The following is a 21,635-nucleotide window of genomic DNA, read 5'->3' as shown; positions in this document are numbered from 1 at the left end:
GTTCTCAAGTTCTCATTTGTGTTGAATACATTAAAGACTAGATTTAAAAATTGCCTTCAAGATTGTTCTTACCTATAAGACTTACTCCTACTTCTATATGCTGAAAATTGACCCTGGAGGCCAGGCATGATGGCTCACACCTGTAATCCCAGTACTTTAGGATGCCAAGGCGGCTGGATCACGAGGTCAGGAGTTCAAGACCAGCCTGGCCAAGATGGTGAAACCCCATCTCTACTACAAATGCAAAAATTAGCCCGGTGTGTTGGCGGCTGCCTGTAGTCCAAGGTACTCCATGGCCTGGGGCAGAGAATTGCATGAACTGGAGGGCGGAGTTTGCAGTGAGCCAAGATCATGCCACTGTGCTCCAGCCCGGGTGAGGGAGGGAGACTCCATCTCAAAAAAGAAAAAATAAATAAAGAGGGAAAGAAAATTGACTCTGGAGAGAATACTATAAGATCACGAGATAGTGGAAAAGTGATCACATTAATAAATATATACTGGTAGTTGAATTTCACAATGAAATAGAGATAATCATGATTATACCTTTATTTTTACAAGAAGAGATGAGTAACTAGAGTATGTGTCTACAGGAGGAATAATGGTTTCCAAAGAGTATTTTTTAAAGGAAAAAAAGTGAGCATGCATTAACTCTTCAATATAAACTCTAAAGTAACATTTGGTTGTGAGTCTAAATGGCACCATCTAGCACCTTTATGTTTTAAGGGTCTTCCAATGTTTCCAGAAGAAGCCCTTGTTTTCAACGGTTTTTTATAGACATAAAATCTCTTTTCCTGGCAAAAGCTGCTCTGACAAGCCTCAACTTGGGAAGTTAAAATTTTTCCCTGAATTACAAAATCTACATATTTTGGCCTTTCATTTTGGAGAAGTGCAAAAGTTGGAAGTAAGAAGTTTTATTTTAAGTACTTTCAGTGCTAAAAAAAAATGCAGTCACTATGTTATATAAAATAGTTCATAGGTTGATCACTCATAATAGTTGACTCTAAGGCTTTTATTCAGAAAACAGCAGAAAGATTACATCTCGAATTAAGTCTTGTTGGGGAAATGGCTACTGTACAGATGGAGTTTTAGAGTAATAATGAAATTCTACCTAGAATGCAAAATTGCATAAATGAATTATATAGCTTGTTGTTGGGATTTTTTCATTTTGTGACACAGTCTCATGCTGTCACCCAGGCTGGAGTGCAGTGGCATGATCTCATCTCACTGCAACCTCCACCTTCTGGGTTCAAGTGATTCTCCTGCCTCAGGAGAATCCTCAAGTAGCTGGGTTTACAGGACTGAGCCACTACACCTAGCTAATTTTTCTATTTTTAGTAGAGACAGGGTTTTCCATGTTGGCCAGGCTGGTCTCGAACTCCTGACCTCAGGTGACCTTCCTGCTTCAGCCTCACAAGGTGCTGGGAGGTATAAGCCATCTCCCACAGCTGGGATTTTTTTTTTTGATGTGCAGAAGATCAAAGCTGCTTGGAAGGAGTGCCTATAATTTTCCAGTAAGCCACAAATTAAGATGGCATCTTATATACCGGCAGAGTAGCTCTAGCTTCCAGGGGGAGGGTGGGAAGGTTGAGGGGCTGTGAAGATTTGCGGGGATCTTGATAGAGAATTTTATAAGCTTCTTTCTCTTTAATAAACACTTGTCTTACATCTTGCTGTCATTAAAGGCAGCTGTTCCTGAAATTTCAAACACTTAAGTACACCCACAAAACAAGAACAGGGAGATCTTCATTTCCCTTCAACTGTAATTTGCCCAGTTATACCTCAGTGTTGTAACAGTACTGTGACACCTGGCACAGTGCTTTGATCTTGAGATAACCTCTGTATTGACCTGTAGGAGACCTAAGAGTCCTTTCTCTTTTTAGGTTTGAATCATAGGCTTGATGTAGTCTCTTGTTTACGTACTTGTTCCCAATGTAAAAGTGCTTAACTGCTTCTTGGTTGTATTGGATAGCATTGGGATAAGGTTTTAACTGGATATTCTTGAATCGCCTTTATAACAAACCAATTCTATAATATTTAAATAAGGAAAACAAAGCCTTATTGCTTCGTATGGAGAAAGTTGAAGTGGCCTGGATAGAAGATCAAGCCAACCATAACTTTCCCTTAAGCCAAAGCCTAACCCTTAGCAAGGCCCTAATTCTCTTCAATTTTATGAAGGCCGAGAGAGATGAGGAAGCTGCAGAAGAAAAGTCTGAAGTCAGCATAAGTTGGTTCATGAGGTTTAAGGAAGGAAGCCATCTCTATGATATAATAGTGCAAGATGAAGCTGCAAGTTCTGATGTAGAAGCTGTAGTAAGCTATCCAGAAAATCTGGCTAAGATCATTGATGAAGGTGGCTGTCATGCGCATCCGTGTGAAGAGACCACCAAACAGGCTTTGTGTGAGCAACATGGCTGTTTATTTCACCTGGGTGCAGGCAGGCTGAGTCCAAAAAGAGAGTCAGTGAAGGGAGATAAGAGTGGGGCTGTTTTATAGGATTTGGGTAGGTAAAGGAAAATTACAGTCAAAGGGGGGTTGTTCTCTGGCGGGCAGGAGTGGGGGTTACAAGGTGCTCAGTGGGGGAGCTTTTTGAGCCAGGATGAGCCAGGAAAAGGAATTTCACAAGATAATATCATCGCTTAAGGCAACGACCGGCCATTTTCACTTCTTTTGTGGTGGAATGTCATCGGTTAAGGCGAGGCAGGGCATTTGCACTTCTTTTGTGATTCTTCAGTTACTTCAAGCCATCTGGGCATATACGTGCAAGTCACAGTGGATGCGATGGCTTGGCTTGGGCTCAGAGGCCTGACATTCCTGCCTTCTTATATTAATAAGAAAAATAAAATAAAATAGTGTGAAGTGTTGGGGCTGCAAAAATTTTTGGGCGGTGGCATGGAGAGAGAATGGGCTATGTTCCTCAGGGCTGCTTCAAGCGGAATTAGGGGTGGCGTGGGAACCTAGAGTGGGAGAGATTAAGCTGAAGGAAGATTTTGTGGTAAGGGGTGATATTGTGGGGTCATTAGAAGAAACATTTGTCGTATTCAATGATTGGTGATGGCCTGGATGCGGTTTTGCATGAATTAAAAAACTAAACGGAGGACACAAGGTAAGAGAAGGAGAAAAAACAGGTGCTGAAGGACTAAGAATTGGGAGGACCTAGAACATCTAATTAGAGAGTGCTTAAGGAGGCTCAGCATAGCCTTGCCAGCAAAGACTATTTATTTACTTTAAGAGGGAATTTAGAGTGGCGGTTTGGGACAGCACTAGGAGATATCAGCTGTGATGGCTTGGAGAAAAGGTGTAAACTGGCAGTGTAAACAGAAGCAGGGCATTTATGACTAGTTGAGAATGGTGAATAGGAGTATGGCTAGACAGAAGACAGAAGGGATGAAAGTTTTTTGGGGTGCAGTCCAAGTTGGTCTTGTTTCTGGAATGAGACTGGGACCTAATAAAAAGGAGTGTCCACACTGGAGCTCAAATGGGCTGTAACCTGTAGCATTCCGAGGACAGGCCTGAATTCTGAGAAAGGAAAGCAGTAAAAGTATTGTCTAGTCTTTTTTAAGTTGGTGACTGAGCTTGGTGAGGTGTGTTTTTAAAAGACTATTAATCTGTTCTACCTTTCCTGAAGATTGAGGACGGTAAAGGATAAAAAGGTTTCACTGAATACTAAGAGCCTAAGAAACTACTTGGGTGATTTGACTATTAAAAGCTGGTCCGTTATCAGACTGTAGAGATACAGGAAGGCCAAACGGAGGAATTATGTCTGACAGAAAGGAGGAAATGACCGTGGTGACCTTCTCAGACCCTGTGGGAAAGGCCTCTACCCATCCAGTGAAAGTGTCTACCCAGACTAAGAGATATTTTAGTTTTCTGACTCAGGGTATGTGAGTAAAGTTAATTTGCCAGTCCTGGCCAGGGGCAAATCCCCGAGCTTCATGTGTAGGAAAGGGAGGGGGCCTGAACAATCCCTGAGGGGTAGTAGAATAGCAGATGGAACACTGAGACGTGATCTCCTTGAGGATAGATTTCCATGATGGAAAGGAAATGAAAGGTTCTAAGAGACAGGCTAGCGGGTTGTAACCTACATGGAAGAGGTTACGAAATGACGACAGAATAGAATGGGCCTGTGAGGCTGGAAGGAGATAATTTTCCTTGGTCTAAGAACCATTTGCCTTGTGTGTGAAGAGATTGATAGGTGGAAGTTTCAGAGGGGGAGTAGGTGGGAGTGGCCGATGTGAAGGAGGAAAACTGCCCTGAGGGATAGAAGTTGGAAGCTAGCTGCTTTTTAATCTAACTTATCAGCATAAGCATTGTCCTGAGCGATGGGATCTGATGCCTTTTGATGGCTGCTTTTTTAGCTACCTTATCAGCATAAGCATTGTCTTGAGCAAAGGTTGGGGGAAGAAAATAGATTTTGGAAGTTATGAGAACTGTAGAGAGTTGAGCATGGTTTGTGATTTTTAGGGCCTCTAACAATATTAAAGCGGTGGCAGCCTCTGCGTGCAGACATGAAGGCTAGGCTAAAACAGTAAGGTCGTTTGGACAGAAAGGCTACAGGATGCGGTCCCGGCTCTTGGGTAAGAATTCTGTCTGCACTAACCATGCCTAGGAAGGAAAGGAGTTGTTTTGTAGAAGGGGCTTTTTGGGAGATTAGCTGGACACAATCAGCAGGCAGAGTAAGTGTGTATTTATGATAATTATGTCGAGATAGATAACAGATGAGGAAGAAATTTGGGCTTGACTGAAGTAATGGGGGCTGTCCGTGAGGCCTTGCAGCAGTACAGACTAGGTAATTTGCTGAGCCTGATCGGTGTCAGGGTCAGTCCAAGTGAAAGCGAAGAGAGGCTGGGATGAAGGGTGTAAAGGAATAGTAAAGAAAGTATGTTTGAGATCCAGAACAGAATAATGGGTTGTGGAGGGAGGTATTGAGGATAGGAGAGTATATGGGTTTGGCACCACAGGGTGGATAAGCAAGACAATTTGGTTGATAAGGCGCAGATCTTGAACTAATCTGTAAGACTTCTCCAGTTTTTGGACAGGTAAAATGGGGAAACTCTAAGGAGAGTTTATACGTTTTAAAAGCCCATGCTATAGCAGGCGAGTGATAACAGGCTTTAATCCTTTTAAAGTGTGCCGTGGTATGGGATATTGGCGTTGAGTGGGGTAAGGGTGATTAGGTTTTAATGAGATGGTAAGGGGTGTATGATCAGTCACCAAGGAGGGAGTAGAGGTGTCCCATACTTGTGGGTTAAGGTGGGGGGATACGAGGGGAGGATGTGAAGGAGGCTTTGAACAGGGGGAAAAGGCAGCAATGAGGTGTGGCTGTAGCCTAGGAATAGTCAGGGAAGCAGATAATTTAGTTAAAATGTCTCGGCCTAATAGGGAACAGGGCAGGTGGGGATAACTAAAAAGGAGTGCACAAAAGAATGTTGTCCAAGTTGGCACTAGAGTTGGGGAGTTTTAAGAGGTTTAGAAGCCTGGCCGTCAATACCCACAACATTTATGGAGGCAAGGGAAACAGGCCCTTGGAAAGAAGGTAATGTGGAGTGCGTAGCCTCCGTATTGATTAAGAAGGGGACGGACTTACCCTCCACTGTAAGAGTTACCCAAACTGTCTGTGATGGTCCAGGAGGCTTCTGAGGCGATGGAGCAGCGTCGATCTTCAGCCACTAAGCCGAGAATATCTGGGAAGGAGTCAGAGAGCCCTGGGCCAGAGCTCCAGGGGTTCTGGGAGTGGCTGCTGAGTTGGACAGTCCGATTTCCAGTGGGGTCCCACACAGATGGCACACGGCTTAGGAGGAATCCCAGGCTATGGGCATTCCTTGGCCCAGTGGCCAGATTTCTGGCACTTGTAGCAAGCTCCTTGGGGAGGAGGTTCTGGAGGAACCCCTGGCAGCTGTGGTTCAGGCATTTGGACTTGTGTGCTGGAGATGTGGCTGGGATTTGTCTCACAGTGGAGGCAAGGAATTGTAACTCAGAAATAAGTTGCTACTTGGCTGCCTCTACTCTATTATTGTACACTTTGAAGGTGAGGTTCATTAAGTCGTGTTGTGGGGTTTGATGGCCGGAATTTAATTTTTGGGGTTTTATTTAACATCAGGAGCAGACTGGGTAATAAAACGAAGTGCATATTGAGAATAAGACGGCCTTCTGACCTTTCAGGGTCTAGGGCTGAAAAGTGTCTCAGGGTTGCTGCTAAACGGGCCATGAATTGGGCTGGGTTTTTCATATTTGATGAAAAAGAGCCTAAATGCTAACTGATTTGGAAGAGGTCGGATAAAGAAAAAGGAACATTAACCTTGACTATGCCTTTAGCTCTAGCCACTTTTTTAAGAGAAAATTTCTGGGCAGGTGGGAGAGGGCTAGTCTTGGAAGGAAACTGTAAGCCAGACCGGGTGTGAGGAGGGGAGGTGATAAAAGGATTACAGGGTAGTGGAGCGAAGGCTAAGGAAAAATTGGGACCTAGCTTGGCCTGGCGAGGAGGAAAGAGGTCAGATGGGTCTGTAGAAAAGGAAGATTAGAAAGACTCAGCAACGCTTGGGGTTGGGACTGAGGGGACAGGTGGGAGGGAAAGAAGGAAGATTTGGGAGGAGTTGCATTGGGAACAGAGACTAGGGAGGGACTGGATGTGTAAAAGAATGCCTGGACGTCAGGCACCTCAGACTATTTGCCCATTTTATGACACGAATTATTTAGATCTTGTAGGATGGAAAAATCTAAAGTGCCATTTTCTGGCTATTTGGAGCCATTGTCAAGTTTGTATTGGGGCCAAGCAGTGTTGCAGAAGAAGATAAGGTGTTTCGGTTTTAGGTCAGGTGTGAGTTGAAGAGGTTTTAAGTTCTTGAGAACACCGGCTAAGGGAGAAGAAGGAGGAATGGAGGAGGGTGGAAGATTGCCCATAGTGAAGGAGGCAAGCCCAGAGAAAAGAGAGAGTAGATATATGGAGAGAAGGAGTTTGGGGGTTCTTGTCCTCCAGAAAAGCGGGAAAGGGTTCGGGGAGCAGAAATAAAGTATTAGGTGCAAAAATAAGAGATCGGAGCGCAAAAATAAGAGGGGGCACAAAAATAAGAGGTCTGGGTTCTTGCCCCTCCCCCAGAAAAGCGGGACTTGCCGCTTAGAGTGAAGGACCAAGGCAGGTGTCCCCGAAGCGTGGTCAGACACACCTGAAACGTGGGTGAGTAATCAGAGAGGCGTCCTTGCAATGATTAAACACCAAGGGAAGGCTGCCTTCCCCAGTCCGTGACCAGCGCGGGCTTTTTGGGTTCCACGGATAAAACGTGTCTCCTTTGTCTCTACCAGAAAATGAAAGGAATTGAAATTAAGAGAAGGGAGAGATTGAAGGGTGGTGCCAAGATTGAAAGGAGAAAGAGGTTGAGGGATAGTGAGAGAGGTTGCAGAAGAGAGCAAAAAGAGGCCGCTTACCCGATTTAAAATTGGTGAGATGTTCCTTGGGCTGGTTGGTCTGAGGACTAGAGGTCATAGGTGGATCTTTCTCAGGGAGCAAAGAGCAGGAGGACAGGGGACTGATCTCCCAAGGGAGGTCCCCTGATCCGAGTCACGGCACCAAAATGTCATACGCGTCCGTGTGAAGACGGACCCAGGTGCAGGACCCAGGTGATTAAAAAGCTTTATTGCTCACACAAAGCCTGTTTGGTGATCTCTTCACACGGAGAGAGTCAGTCCAGAGAAAAAATCAACTTAGCAATGTGAAAATACATCTCAGTGTCATTCCTTTCACAGGTCCAATGTCTGATATTCTTTTGGGAAGCTGAATATGAGGTAGGAATCTTTCTTTGAGTCATACATTTTTATGATTATGATTATTATTGAATGATAGCTGACAATTATTGAGCAATTATTGAGGACAATTACTGAGCTTTGACAAGCTTATTTCAAAGGTCTTTACACATTTTCTCCACTTCTAATTGTCAGATATTCTTATTATTTCCTTTTTGTAGATGAGGGATGCACAGGCATAAAGCCTATGTGGAGGCAGAGAGCAGCTGAGTAACCTGACCGTGGCCCAACAGCAAACAAATGAGGGGGCCACATGCAAATGCAGGCAGATCCCTTCTATTATATGAAGCGCAATGTTTTCTTGTTTTTCATCTTGTTATAAATACACCTATTTGCAAATGGGCTTTGAAGCTACTTCAAAATGTTTTGTGGCCAGGCATGGTGGCTGACGCCTGTAATCTCAGCATTTTGGGAGGCGAGGGTGGGCAGATCACCTGAGCTCAGGCATTTGAGACCAGCCTGGCCAACATGGTGAAACCCTGTCTCTACTAAAAATACAAAAGATTAACCGGGCATAGTGGCATGCACCTGTAGTCCCAGCTACTCTAGAGGCTGAGGCAGGAGAATTGCTTGAACCTGGGAGAGGGAGGTTGCAGTGAGCCGAGATCGTGCCACTGCACTTCAGCCTGCGTGACAGAGCAAGACTTTGTCTCTAAATAAAATAAACATTGAAAACTGAATTTTGAGCTCCTGACCATGTCTGTAGATTGTACTCATATATATTTTGATGTCTACTAAGATTTATTCTTAGTGTTTTTAAGTTAAAGTATTTATTGATCATCTACTGTATATCAGGTGCTGAGATAGGCACCAGCAATGCAGGGAACATATGGCACAGTCTCTCCCCTCAAGTAACTTTCACTCTCATGTATTAGGAAACCAATACGTATGTGAATATAAGCTAGTAGGACAGACATTGCAACAAGTAATTATTTACCAAAAACCTTTTATATTTATATATTTTATATATTTAAAATTTTATAGGATTTTAAACTTAAAGTACTTTCCATCCTATTTCCATAAAAACCTATTGCATAACCTTAAAGAGATTCTCAGTTTGAAATCATGTAAACTGCAGTAGCATCTGCTGGTGAAATACTGCTTTGCATCTATTAGAATAGTCCAAACAACAGGGATAGAACTGCATTATTAGAGCCATAAAAGGTACAATTCTGAAATCTCAGAAAAGAAGAGGAAGTTTTACGGTAGATGAGTAAGATGGCATCTAAACTGTTCTCTTAAAGCTATTGAAGGTCTATGGATATCTCACAGCACAGAGCTCAAGTATATGCCCACAACTCATGCCACAAGATGTGACACTTTTCCAACCTCTTTTGGAAAAAGTTTCCAATTCTGTCTCTTGTAAGAGTACTTTTTAGGCCAGGCACGGTGGCTCATGCCTGTAATCCCAGCACTTTGGGAGGCCAAGGCAGGCAGATCATGAGGTCAGAAGATCAAGACCATCCTGGCTAACACAGTGAAACCCTGTCTCTAATAAAAAATGGAGCCTGAGGCAGAAGAATGGCATGAACCTGGGAGGAGGAGTTTGCAGTGAGCCAAGATCGCGTCACTGCACTCCAGCCTGGGCAACAGAGCGAGACTCCATCTCAAACAAACAAACAAACAGAAAAACAGTACTTTTTATACCCACATATTCCCAATTTTGTAGTGCAAGCAAAGACAAGATGGGAACGGGGCTTACATTTGTTGATGCCAGCTTCTCTATGAATCAGGCCCTGCCCATTCATCCATGTTGGTTCTCTTTTGTCCCCACATCAGCCATAACATGTAGGCGTTAACCTCCATTGTACAAATGAGGAAACTGAAACTCTAAGAGAATATACAGTCTACCCAGAATCATGCAGCTTGTGTGTGTAAGACTTGGAATGAAAATCCAGGCTTTATGAGTCCCAAGTCCCCTTCTACCATATGGTTTCCATTTCATTTTTCTATCATCTTGGCTGGGATATGTCTGCCCTAAAAGAGAGTAAGTAGGAATACTTGTCTCTATACCTTAACCTAACATCCATGGGCTTGCTTTTTGTATTTGGAGGTGTCAAAACATTACAATAATTTGATTTTATTTGAACAGTGAATATTATACTACTCAGTCTAGAGATTTGTGACATCCCAGTCTAAAGTAAATGATAGCAATGAAGCTTCTTCAAGGCGACCACTATCATTAATAAAGTAGAAATAAGTTGAATTTCTATGGAGTTGCTACTTCTGAATTTAAAGCTAGTTGATATTAAGTAGGTATTTTTTTTTTAATTTTTTATTTTTTTGAGACGGAGTCTCACTCTGTCGCCCAGGCTGGAGTGCAGTGGCCGGATCTCAGCTCACTGCAAGCTCTGCCTCCCGGGTTTATGCCATTCTCCTGCCTCAGCCTCCCGAGTAGCTGGGACTACAGGTGCCCGCCACCTCAGCCAGCTAGTTTTTTGTATTTTTTAGTAGAGACGGGGTTTTACCATGTTAGCCAGGATGGTCTTAATCTGCTAACCTCATGATCCACCCGCCTTAGCCTCCCAAAGTGCTCAGATTACAGGCGTGAGCCATGGCGCCCAGCCTTATTTATCTTTTTGAGACAGGGTTTAGCTCTGTCACTCAGGCTGGAGTGCAGTGGTGCAATCATAGCTCACTGCAGCCCCAACCCTCAGGGCTCAAGTAATCCTCCTGCCTCAGCCTCCTGAGTAGCTAGGACCACAGGCATGTGCCACCATGCCTGGTACATTTCTTAGACATCTGAAAAGATGCTCAACACTATATGTCACTAGGGAATTCAAATTAAAACAATGATGAGATACCATTACACATCTATTAGACTGGCTTGAATGCAAATACTGACACTATAGAATGAGACTACCACTTCTCCTGCTGTCTTTCCCAGCTTTTCTCTCTCCCCTTTTCCCTAGTTTATAAGACCGGAGAAGGGGGAGAAAGCAAAAAGTTGGAAAGAAACAGAAGTAAGGTAAATAGCTAGACGACCTTGGCACCACAACCTGGCCCTGGTGGTTAAAATAATAATGATAATATTAACCCCTGACCAAAACTACTAGTGTTATCTGTAAATTCCAGACATTGTATGAGAAAGCACTGTAAAACTTTTTGTTCTGTTAGCTGATGCATGTAGCCCCTCGTCACGTTTTCCACGCATGCTTGATTTATCATGACCCTTTTACATGGATCTCTTAAAGTTGTAAGCCTTTAAAAAGGCAACGTATTTCTTCTTCAAGGAGCTCGGTTCTTAAGACGCGAGTCTGCCGACGCTCCCGGCCGAATAAAAAACCTCTTCCTTCTTTAATTCGGTGTCTGAGGAGTTTTGTCTGCGGTTAGTCCTGTTACACCACCACCAAATGCTGGTGAAGATATGGAGTGACACGAACTCTCATCTATTGCTGTTGGGCATGCAAAATGGTACAGCCACCGTGGAAGGCAGTTTTGCAAGTTCCTGCCAGACTAAACATACACTTACCATACGATTTGGCAAAAAAATAAAATTTTAAAAATATTTTTTCTGTACTTAATATATATATATTTACATATATTTTATATATTTTTAAAAAAATTGTTAAAAATGTTTTGCAGAGACAGTCTCCCTATGTTGCCCAGCCTGCAGAATCTATTAATTTTAAAAGCATTTTAAACTCTTGAACAAGAAATTATTTGAAGAGTAAAAAATAAAATGATAGACAGTAATGATTGGTAAATTCCAAATATTGTATATTACATCATTTGGATTAATTTTAAATTCCAAAATGTTAAACTTTTAAAAATATTTTTAAAATTTCCTAATCCCAAGTCAATCCACGTTCAACACATTCAAGAGACGATTTCAGAGGAGAAATAAGTGGTCAACAAGTTCTTAGGTTTTGACTTTGTTTGTGGACTTTTTGTATTTGTGCATGGCGAATTTTGGGATTTTGTTCCTTTCTTCTTAGGGTATTGACTAAATATTTAATTAAGGCAGAGAGACAGTAAATTAGAATTACCTGTTTGTCCATTTTATCTGTTATAAATATTTCCTCCAAATTCATTTATCTAAAGTTTTTGGTTCATTTAGTCAGGCACAGTGGCTCACACCCGCAATCGCAACACTTTGGGAGGCTGAGGTGGGGCGTCACCTGAGGTCAGGTGTTCGAGACCAGCCTGGCCAACATGGCAAAACCCCGTACTTACTAAACATACAAAAATTAGTCAGGTGGCCGGGCGCAGTGGCTCACTCCTGTAATCCTAGCACTTTGGGAGGCCGAGGTGGGCGGATCACCTCAGGTCGGGAGTTTGAGACCAGCCTGACCAACATGGAGAAGCCCCGCCTCTACTAAAAACACAAAATTAGCCAGACGTCGGGTGGCACATGCCAGGAATCCCAGCTACTTGGGAGCCTGAGGCAGGAGAATCGCCTCAACCAAGGAGGTGGAGATTGCGGTTAGCTGAGATTTTGTCACTGCACTCCAACCTGGGCAACAACAGCGGAACTTCGTCTCAAAAATCAACATCTACAACAACAACAGCAACAACAACAACAAAACAAAATTAGCCAGACCTGGTGGCGCATGCCTGTAGTCCCAGCTACTACTCGGGAGGCTGAGGCAGGAGAATCGCTTGAGCCCAGGAGGCGGGGGTTGCAGTGAGCTAAGATCCTGCCGCTGCACTCCAGACTGGGGAGAAAAAAAGTTTTTTTCTTTTCTTTTTTTAACTATTTTTTTTAACCATTTACATATATAGGAGGCTTATAGATAACTACCAAGATAAACAAATAATTACCATATCAAGGTTCTACATTTTAAAAAAATCTTTCTTCCCTTTGTTACCTTTAAGAAGCCTATTTCAGGCCGGGCACGCTGGCTCACGCCTCTAATCTCAGCATTTTGGGAGGCCAAGGTGGGCGGATCACCTGAGGTCAACAGTTGGAGAGCAGCCTGGCCAACATGGTTAAACCCCCTGTCTACTAAAAATACAAAAACTGGCCAGGTGTGGTGGCGGGCGCCTGTAATCCCAGCTACTCAGAAGGCTGAAGCAGGAGAACACTTGAACTCGGGAGGCGGGGGTTGCAGTGAGCCGAGATCGCGCCATTACACTCCAGCCTGGGGAACAGAGTGTGACGCCTTCTCAAAACAAAACAAAACAACAAAAAAGCCTATTCCAAAAGAAAAATAATGAAAATATTTATTTCTTCAGATGCTTCTTTTATCCGGGTCAGGTTCCACCCAGATTCACCTCCTACTGGCTCTGAGAATGCACTGACTCCAACCTTGGCCTCAGGTCACAGGCCCAAGCCGGTAGCTGACCTGCGCATGCCTACTCCTAGGTCCCGGCGGCCACTCCCTGAAGTCTCAGGGGCTCGGGCAGTGGGCGGGGCGCGTGGTCCTCAGGGTCACCGGGTTATTTCTTGTAGGTTTTTAGGACTCTGAACTTCACTTCTCACATGTATCTGCGGTCCTGACTGTTCCGTCTTGGACTGCATATTCCACCGGCGACGGAGAAATCTTGGACCTCTGGCTCCCTCTCCAGGACCTCTGGTGACCTGGTCCCACCTGAGGAAGAAGGCGGTGCGAGTAGCCCAGGGAGCTTCTGCAGCCCCAGCCAGCAGCCCGCCTGGGACCCTGCTTGGCGGTGAGAGTGGAGCTGCAGGAGACGCTCAGAGAGTGGAGGCCTCGGGCGCAGGCCGAGGTTTTCTCCCGCCTCCTCAGGTCCAGGGGTGTTGGAGCTGCGGAGGAGGGTGCTCATCTCTAGGGAGACAGGCGGGGAATGTCTCCTTTGTGACGTGGGGACTGAGAAGGGTGCGTGAGTATCTTGTGTGACCGGGACATAGAGTGAGTGTCCTTTGCAAAGCCTGCTTTGCTGTAGCTCTGTGGTGTCACTGACCCGTGGGTCCAGAGTCTCAGTTTCCCTGTCTCCTCTGAGCCTAATATGACTGCCACAGAGAAATGATGGAAGCGGGAAATGAGATATTGAGCCTTAGATGAAGGTTCCCAGGGAGGAGAAACAGATAGGATGGGAAGCTTAGAGCAGGAATTGCCCTAAAAACGATGTGATAGACTCTGTTAAAGAAAAAAATGTTCAGTCACACTTGTTAAAGCATGCAAAGGAAGACTTGATTCAGGATCATCATGATAGGTATTGAAAGCACAGCAGTGAGATTTTGCAATGGGTACAAGAGATTGGGTTCAACTCCAAATTGAGCATGAACCAGTGGGAATTTATAGTCAAGGAGCAGGTTAGGGATCACTGAAGGACGAAATACTGAGAGGAAATGTCTGGGATAAGTAGGATTCTGGATAAACGCACCTGTTGGGATTCTTTCTGGAGAGAGAGACCTGGGTGATAAGACATCATCACCTGGGGGATGGTGGGGGATGAAGATATGGGGGCAGAGGGTGCCTGCTAAACTGGCTTAGAAGGGGTCTTTGCTATTGTTGGATTTTACAATGAAGTGTACAGATTGGCCCAGGAGAAGGTGTAAGAGCCTGAGTAAAGTTTGGTCAAGCAGAGTTTGTGTAGGATTCCTTCCTGGAAGGGTTGTACAGTCTGCCGCCATCTCCCGGTTCTTGGAGTTTCATTTCCGTGTTTAAGAAACCGGCCTTCTTGAATTCTGACCCCAGGAACCTGCAGTGACAGAGGATTGGAGATTCCACCCACCATACTTACTTCTGGTTATGTGTATGAAATTATGCACCTGTAGTCTTGGAGGGGGAAACAGAAACACTATTTTAAGGCGTTTTTGATCATTCCGTTTTGGACTTCTTTAGATCAAAAGCAACAGGAATATGAACTCTTTGTGATGTGTCCTTGCAAACGAAGGAAGTGAGCCAGAATTTAAGTGTTCTAAAATAGGAGTTCTTAGTCAACGGGTCCATTGTCTGTTTTTATGGGCATACAGGGCACAACAATCCCCCTGAAACTCTATATATACATGTTTGTTAATTTCCATTTTTCCAGGGTTCCATTGCCCAAATTATTTAGACTTGAGCTTTAGATCTGGAATTAGAGTGTTATACCTTTGAATGGTTTTGCAGAAAACTAATGATCAAGATTATGAGAATGGTTAAGAAAATCATACAACATCCATGGGATTGGACATTATATTGATAATAAAATTTACATTTATAAAATATTTGTGAATAGCTGCATACCAGGTATCAGGAAAACAAAACATAATAAGAATTTGTCATTAATGGAAAAATGCCTATGATCTTCATAGTTGTACGTGGCAGTTCTCAAAATGTATTCAGCCCATTTTTAAAAAATGGAAGTTTAGAAAACCTTTTGCAAGGATTGTATGTAATATGACCATTTTATTGGTTTTTCAGAAAAGAATAGAAGGGGAGAGGCCACATTTATTGAACATCTAATGTATACACAAAATCATGTGGTCTGTTTTCTGTATCTTTTCTCATTAAATGTGCAAAGGCCATTTCCCTGTTAATTAAGGGAAGTATCTTTATAGTGAAATGTTTCTAATTATGTAGAAGTGGCACAGCTAAAGGCTATTCAAGAAAACACAATGTTACATGTTTCCATCACATTGATATTTTTTAATTCTAGGCCTAGTATTTAGGTTTCTTTTAGTGACAAAAATGTACCCTCGTCCCATAATGATAGTTTTAAATGTTTAATACTTCAAAATGTATTGATATTCTATTTGTAATGATGGAATTAAGGCAGACTCATTGCAAAAATGTCATTACCTAAGGAAGTTATGAAGAAGAAAGATCAACTCCAAATCCCCCCGCCCATAGAAAATCACTTAAAAAATTTTTGTGTATCTGTTTCTAATTTTCATGTATGAGCATTTGTGTGTAGTTTTGTCACTGCAGAAGAGAATTAATAGAGACACAAAGACTCCAACTGTTAGTTTGAAAATGGAATCTACCTTAATTGTTTCTGTTAAACCAAAATTATGGTATGGTATTGCTTTGGACTGAGCTTCTGCACTAGGCTTCAACACACCAGACCAAACCAAAATGAAGTCACTCATGCTAAATGCCACATTATCACACTGAAACTTTAAGGGGGCAGATAAATCTCAAAGTGAGTCTATTTTTCCTGAAAATAGGAGATTCCAGTCTAAATAACTTGATGTTCACCAATCCTTTCTTATTTTTATTTTTATTTAAAAAAAATTTTTAAGTGTTCCTCTTGCCTCAGCCTCCCACATAGCTGGGACTACAGACATGCACCACCAGGCCTCAGTTCATTTTTCTCTAGTTCTGTTATTTGTTCCTACCTTACACAAAACCCACTGCATTGCAGAAGGGCTCTCATTCTGTTTTATGCAATGGAGGCTGCTTTGTTTGTGAATCCCAAATAAAAGTTCATGACATCTATAAGTCAATTTATTGTAACTGTATCTTTTGACATGGGTTTCCGTATATCTATGCATCTTAGGAGGAGAGGGAAGTACCAGGGACCACCTGAGGTGAAAAATGTATTTACATATTTTAGATATTGAAAATGTCATTTAACACTCCAAGAGGGCACAAATTAGGAAGTAAGATATCCTCTCAAAATTAATATTTTATGCTGGGCTTATGTTTGTAAAATCCCAGCACTTTGGGAGGCTGAGGTGAGTGGATAGCTTGTGGCTGGAGTACAGTGGTGTAATCTCAGCTCACTGCAGTCTCCATCATCCTCCCAAGTAGCTGGGATTACAGGCACCCACCACCATGCCTGGCTAATTTTTGTGCTTTTAGTAGAAACAGGGTTTCACCAGGTTGGCCACGCTGGTCTTAAACTCCTGAACTCTGGTGATCCGCTCACCTCGGCCACCCAAAGTGCTGGGATTAGAGGCGTGAGTCACTGTGCCTGGCCCAGTGATGTCTTTTGAACTCTTTTTCTGAGTCATTACACTATATATTTGTGGTGAGCTTTATTTACTTATTTTTTAGTTTTATTTAGTATTTATTTTTTGAGAAGGCTGGAGTGCAGTGGTGTGATCTCGGCTTACTGCAACAGGAGACAGAGTAGCTGGGACCACAGACATGCACCACCACACCTGGCTAACTTCTGTGTATTTAGTAGAGATGGGATTTCACCATTGGCCAGGCTGCTCTCAAATTCCTGGCCTTAAGTTATCTGCTTGTCTTAGCCTCCCAAAATGCTAGGATTACAGGCTTGATCCACTGCACTCAGCCCTATTTACTGTTTTGAGACAGAATCTTACCTGTCACCCAGGCTGGAGTGCAGTGTGGTGATCACAGCTGTTCACTAAAAGTACAAAAATTGGCAGGGCATGGTGACCCATGCCTGTAATCCAGCACTTTGGGAGGCCAAGGCATGCGGATCAGCTGAGGTCAGGAGTTTGACACCAGCCTGGCAAACATGGCAAAAGCCCGTTTCTACTACAGATACAAAAAGTAGCTGAGTATGGTGGCAGGCACCTGTAATCCTAGCTACTCAGGGGGCTGAGGCAGGAGAATCACTGGAAACCAGGAGGTGGAGGTTGCAGTGACCTGATATCATGCCACTGCACTCCAGCCTGGGTGACAGCACAAGACTCTGTCTCAATAAATAAATAAATAAATGACAAGATCATACAAATTCTAGGCCTTACAGGTCACATGACCTCTGTCACACCTACCACACTCTGCTGTTGGATAGCAAAATCAATCTGCAAATGAAGGGGTGTGGTGACTGTGTTCAGACAAAACCTTACAAAATTAGGTGGCTAGTTCGGCAGTTGTGCTAACCCCTGAGGGTGAGGAAGAGACACCCAGGATAGGAAATCCCAGTCAGAGCCGACTGCAGTGGTCTCCCCCAAGAGGCGGTGGGGGTCTGAGCCAGAGGCAGCAGGGAGCCAGAGCTAGCAGGGAACAGCACAAGGATGCACAGGTCCAACAGAGAGATGCCACAAGATTTAGTAACCAGCTGTTGATAAAGCTGAAAAGGGACAGCAAAGTTTCTTTTGTGTCAGTGGAAAGTGGGGAGAGATTTTGTGTCTGAGGCAAACCCAGGCCAACGTTACTCGGCTTTCCAGGAGAGAAATAAAGATGTTACTGGTTTTTGTTTATTTGTTTGTTTGTTTTTGGACAGGGTCTCACTCTGTCACCCAGGCAGTGGTGGGATCTTGGCTCATTGTAACCTCTGCTCTCCAAGCTCAAGCAATCCTCCCACCTCAGCCTCCTGAGTAGTTGGGACCACAGGTGCACGCCACCATGTCCAGCTAATTTTTTTGTATTTCTGGTATAGACAGGGTCTTGCCACATTGCCCAGGCTGGTCTCAAACTCCTGAGTTCAAGAAATCTGCCTTGAGCTCCCAAAGAACTGGGATAACGGGTGTTATCCCAAAGAACTGGGATAACGGCCACCACATCTGTTGCTGTTTTGATCACAAAAATTCATTCTTTAAATCAAACACTCCATGAGACAGTGGAGTGGAGAACGTAGTGAAGCAGTTTATAGTAATGCCCAAGTTAAAATAAAATATATACACCACCTACAGGATTCCTCAGAATGTCCATAAAATTCCTACTACATTCAACCTACCTTTTCCACATGAATTCTACCACCCAAGAAAGGGGCACAAAAATCCTTTAGAAAATACCTTAAACAAACAAACAAATGTTGGGCATGCTGTCTCATTCCTGTAATCCTAGCACTTGGGGAGGCTGGCGCGGGTGGATCGATGAAGCCCAGGAGTTTGAGGCCAGCCTGGGCAACATGGGTTGTCTGGAACTGTCACCCTGCCTGGCACAGAGAAGGGCCTAGTGACATTTGTGGCATGAACTGAGAATTCTCCTGTTTACTTACAGGGTGTCTTCCGTTTGAGGAAAAGTAGCCACCATTCCCAGGTTTGATATAGGCTTCATGGACTGCCTTCTTCCCCTTCTCTGGCAGGTGGGCATTAACTACCAGCTCCCCACGGGGGTCCCTGGGGGAGACTTGGCCGAGGTACAGTGGGCTGTGTGCATGCTGAACAACACTACGGCCATCACAGAGGCCTGGGATGCCTGGACCATAAGTTTGATCTCATGTATGCCAAGCAGGCCTTTGTGCACCGGTATGTGTGAGAAGGTATGGGAGAAGGGGACTTCTCTGAGGCCCGTGAGGACCTGGAAGCTCTGGAGAAGGATTATTAAGAGGTGGGCATGGATTCCGTGGAAGCTGAGGCTGAAGAACGTGAAGAATACTGAGAGGAGGGTGTGATGGGCCCTCGCCTGCCATCCCCAGGATGGCTGCATTCAGGATGTTTGCAATTAAAGGTTCTGTATAAAACCAAGACCTCTGTGCGGTGCTGCTTCGCCCTACCTGCAGGAGCAAGTGGGATCCCAGACCCTGCATGGACAGTGGTGGGGTGCCGGCCTGCCATGCTGGTGTGTGGTGGGGTGCAGCAGGACGGTACATAATTAAGGAGCTGCCATGGAAGTAACTTGATATGGAGAAAACTGTTTCTTCAAAGCCAAGTGTTCAGTGTATAGATTTCCTAAATTCTAGGAAAGCAGAGTCAGGGTTTCAACTGAAATTGCAATTTTGGGGCCTTCTCTATTGATGGGCAATGCTGGCTAAAAAGAGGAGCCTAGAAGTGGAGTGTTTAAATCTGAGGTCTGTAGATGGGGCTTGTCCATGAAATCCCTAAAGCTGTGGGTCAAATGTGAAAGGTCAGAACATTTTAGAAGGAGGAAAAATGTTACTGTGTTCTGCACAGCATTTGTGACCCACGAAAGGTCATAACACACCCATCCTTCCACGGTAAGCTGGAAGACAACATTTGCCCTCTGTGCACACACACGGGCACTCTGCCCCTCAGCACTGTCAAATCAACGGTATTGGTAGGAAACCTCCCACGTTCACTTCAAGTGAAGCTTGCTGATGTCTTTATAAAAGACCTGGCAATCCAGATGCCTTTTCTCAGAACCCATATTAGGTCCAGGAAGTTGACCCATGGTGAAGGGACCTGGTTAGTTCGGCTGTGGCAAAACCAGGAATGGCACAAAAACCTCATTCTAAATCTGTGCCTTAATATTATCAAAAAACAGTAGAGAACGTCTGACCTGGACCCTCTGCATCTCAGAAAGATTTATTATCAACCAAAGGAAATAACACATAGCCTTTGCTGGGGTAAGTGATGTGACAAGGCTCTGCCCCATCCTAGGAGCTGCCCCATGTAGGGTTCTTCCCACACCTGCCCCCACTTGGGCAGCCTGGGAGCACTGGGCTGATACGGCATCCTCTGGCTGGATCCTTTATGGCTGCTGCATTCTGCCAGGGCCAGCCCTCCCCTGAGAGCAGTGCTGTCTTTTTCTCTCTCTGAGGAGACACAAAGCACAATGATTAGGAATGGGCGAGCCCCATAACTGCAGCACCTGCTGTACTCGTGTTCCTTGAGTAACAGTTGTGTCTACACATTTCCATCAAGGCTGCTTCATTTAGAGGCCCTGCATCAGACCCGAGTCCTGAGGCTCAGAACCACTAAAGACAGGTCATGCTCCAGAAGCCCCTGGCAGTGTGCAGGGGATCCTTTAGGATGCGTCCCAGGAATGATGGCATGCAAGGAGCACACTGCCAATGGAATGGTTTGAAAGGACACATGCCATGGGTCTATTTAGGGAAAGATAGGCATGGCTGGTCCATACCTCGCATGGACAGCAAACCTGGTCTGCCCTGACGGTGCCAGCAGTAGCAGGGGCTTGCCGACTCATCCTCCAGGTGTGTTCATGCTGGACCATACATCTGAGCTGCCCCAGATGGTGACAGGAAGTATTGCAGTCACCAAGTCCTGGAATTGGGATTCTGATTTTGATTTTGGAAGCTTTTACATTGTTTCCTACCTACCTGGGTGTTATGCCAATAGTGGTCAAGTCTCTTGCTCTTGGGTTTAACTGCCAATTCCATGACTGGGTTCCTGCCATAGTCTGAGTGCTTGAGACTTTCCTTATGACCACAAGAGTCTCATTTGGATGAAGGCCACTTGTTTGGAGTTTCCTTGATTTGTAATTTGTTTATTTTATTCTTTTTTGTGAAAAGAATGATCTGCAACCACACTTGGGCCAGCGCTTTGCTTTAATGGGATGGATTTCCCTGGGCTCAGGGTGATTCCCCTAGCATGGCTACTTTCAAGTTGGTTGCAGTTAAAGGTTCTGTATAAAACCAAGACCTCTCCCGGCACTTTGGGAGACCAAGGCATAAAAAACACATTAACCAGGCATGGTGGTGTGCACCTGTGGTCCCAGCTACTTGGGAGGCCTAAGTCTAGGAGGCTGAGGTTGCAGTGAGCTGTGATTGCATCATTGCACTCCAGCCTGTGCAACAGAATGAGACTCTGTCTCAAACAACAACAACAACAACAACAACAAAATGATAATAAGGGTTTACTGGGAATATGTATGGCAGATTTGTAATTATCACTAGCATTAATATCCACTGTTGATTGTCTCATTTTTTCAAATTAATTTTGAGACAGGGTTTTGTTCTCTCACCCCAGGATGGAGTGAGGAGGTGCGATCTCGACTCACACCACCCTCAACCTCCTGGTCTCAAGTGATCCTCCCGCCTCAGCCCCCCAAGTATCTGAGACTACAGGCAGGCATCACCACACCTGGCTAATTTTTGTATTTTTTGTGGAGACAGGGTTTTGCCATGTTGCCCAGGTTGGAAATTCCTTTTTTTTTTTTTTTTTTTTTTCAGAAACAAGGTCTCGATCTGTCACCCCAGACTTAGTGCAGTTGGCAGGATCCTACGTCACTGTGGCCTCAACTCCTGGGACCAGGCCATTCTCCCTGCTCAGCCTTCTAGGTAGCTAGGACTACAGGCAGATGCCATGATGCCCAGCAATTTTATGTTTTAATGTTTTTGTTGAGACAGGGTCTCACTGAACTTTGTTGTCCAGGCTCATCTCAAATGCC

At 44.3% G+C, this 21,635-nt stretch overlaps 1 pseudogene; it reads left to right on the top strand.

Moving 5' to 3' along the window:
• Positions 1–4,746: 4,746 nt before the first annotated feature.
• LOC123569530 (sphingomyelin phosphodiesterase 4-like) overlaps positions 4,747–21,635 on the top strand; it is a 29,983-nt pseudogene continuing 13,094 nt past the window's right edge.

This window comes from Macaca fascicularis, chromosome 16 (genome assembly GCF_037993035.2).
Source record: "Macaca fascicularis isolate 582-1 chromosome 16, T2T-MFA8v1.1".
Taxonomy (NCBI): Eukaryota; Metazoa; Chordata; class Mammalia; order Primates; family Cercopithecidae; genus Macaca; species Macaca fascicularis.
Note: the sequence above shows the minus strand (reverse complement) of the source record. Positions and strands in the feature narration are given on the sequence as shown.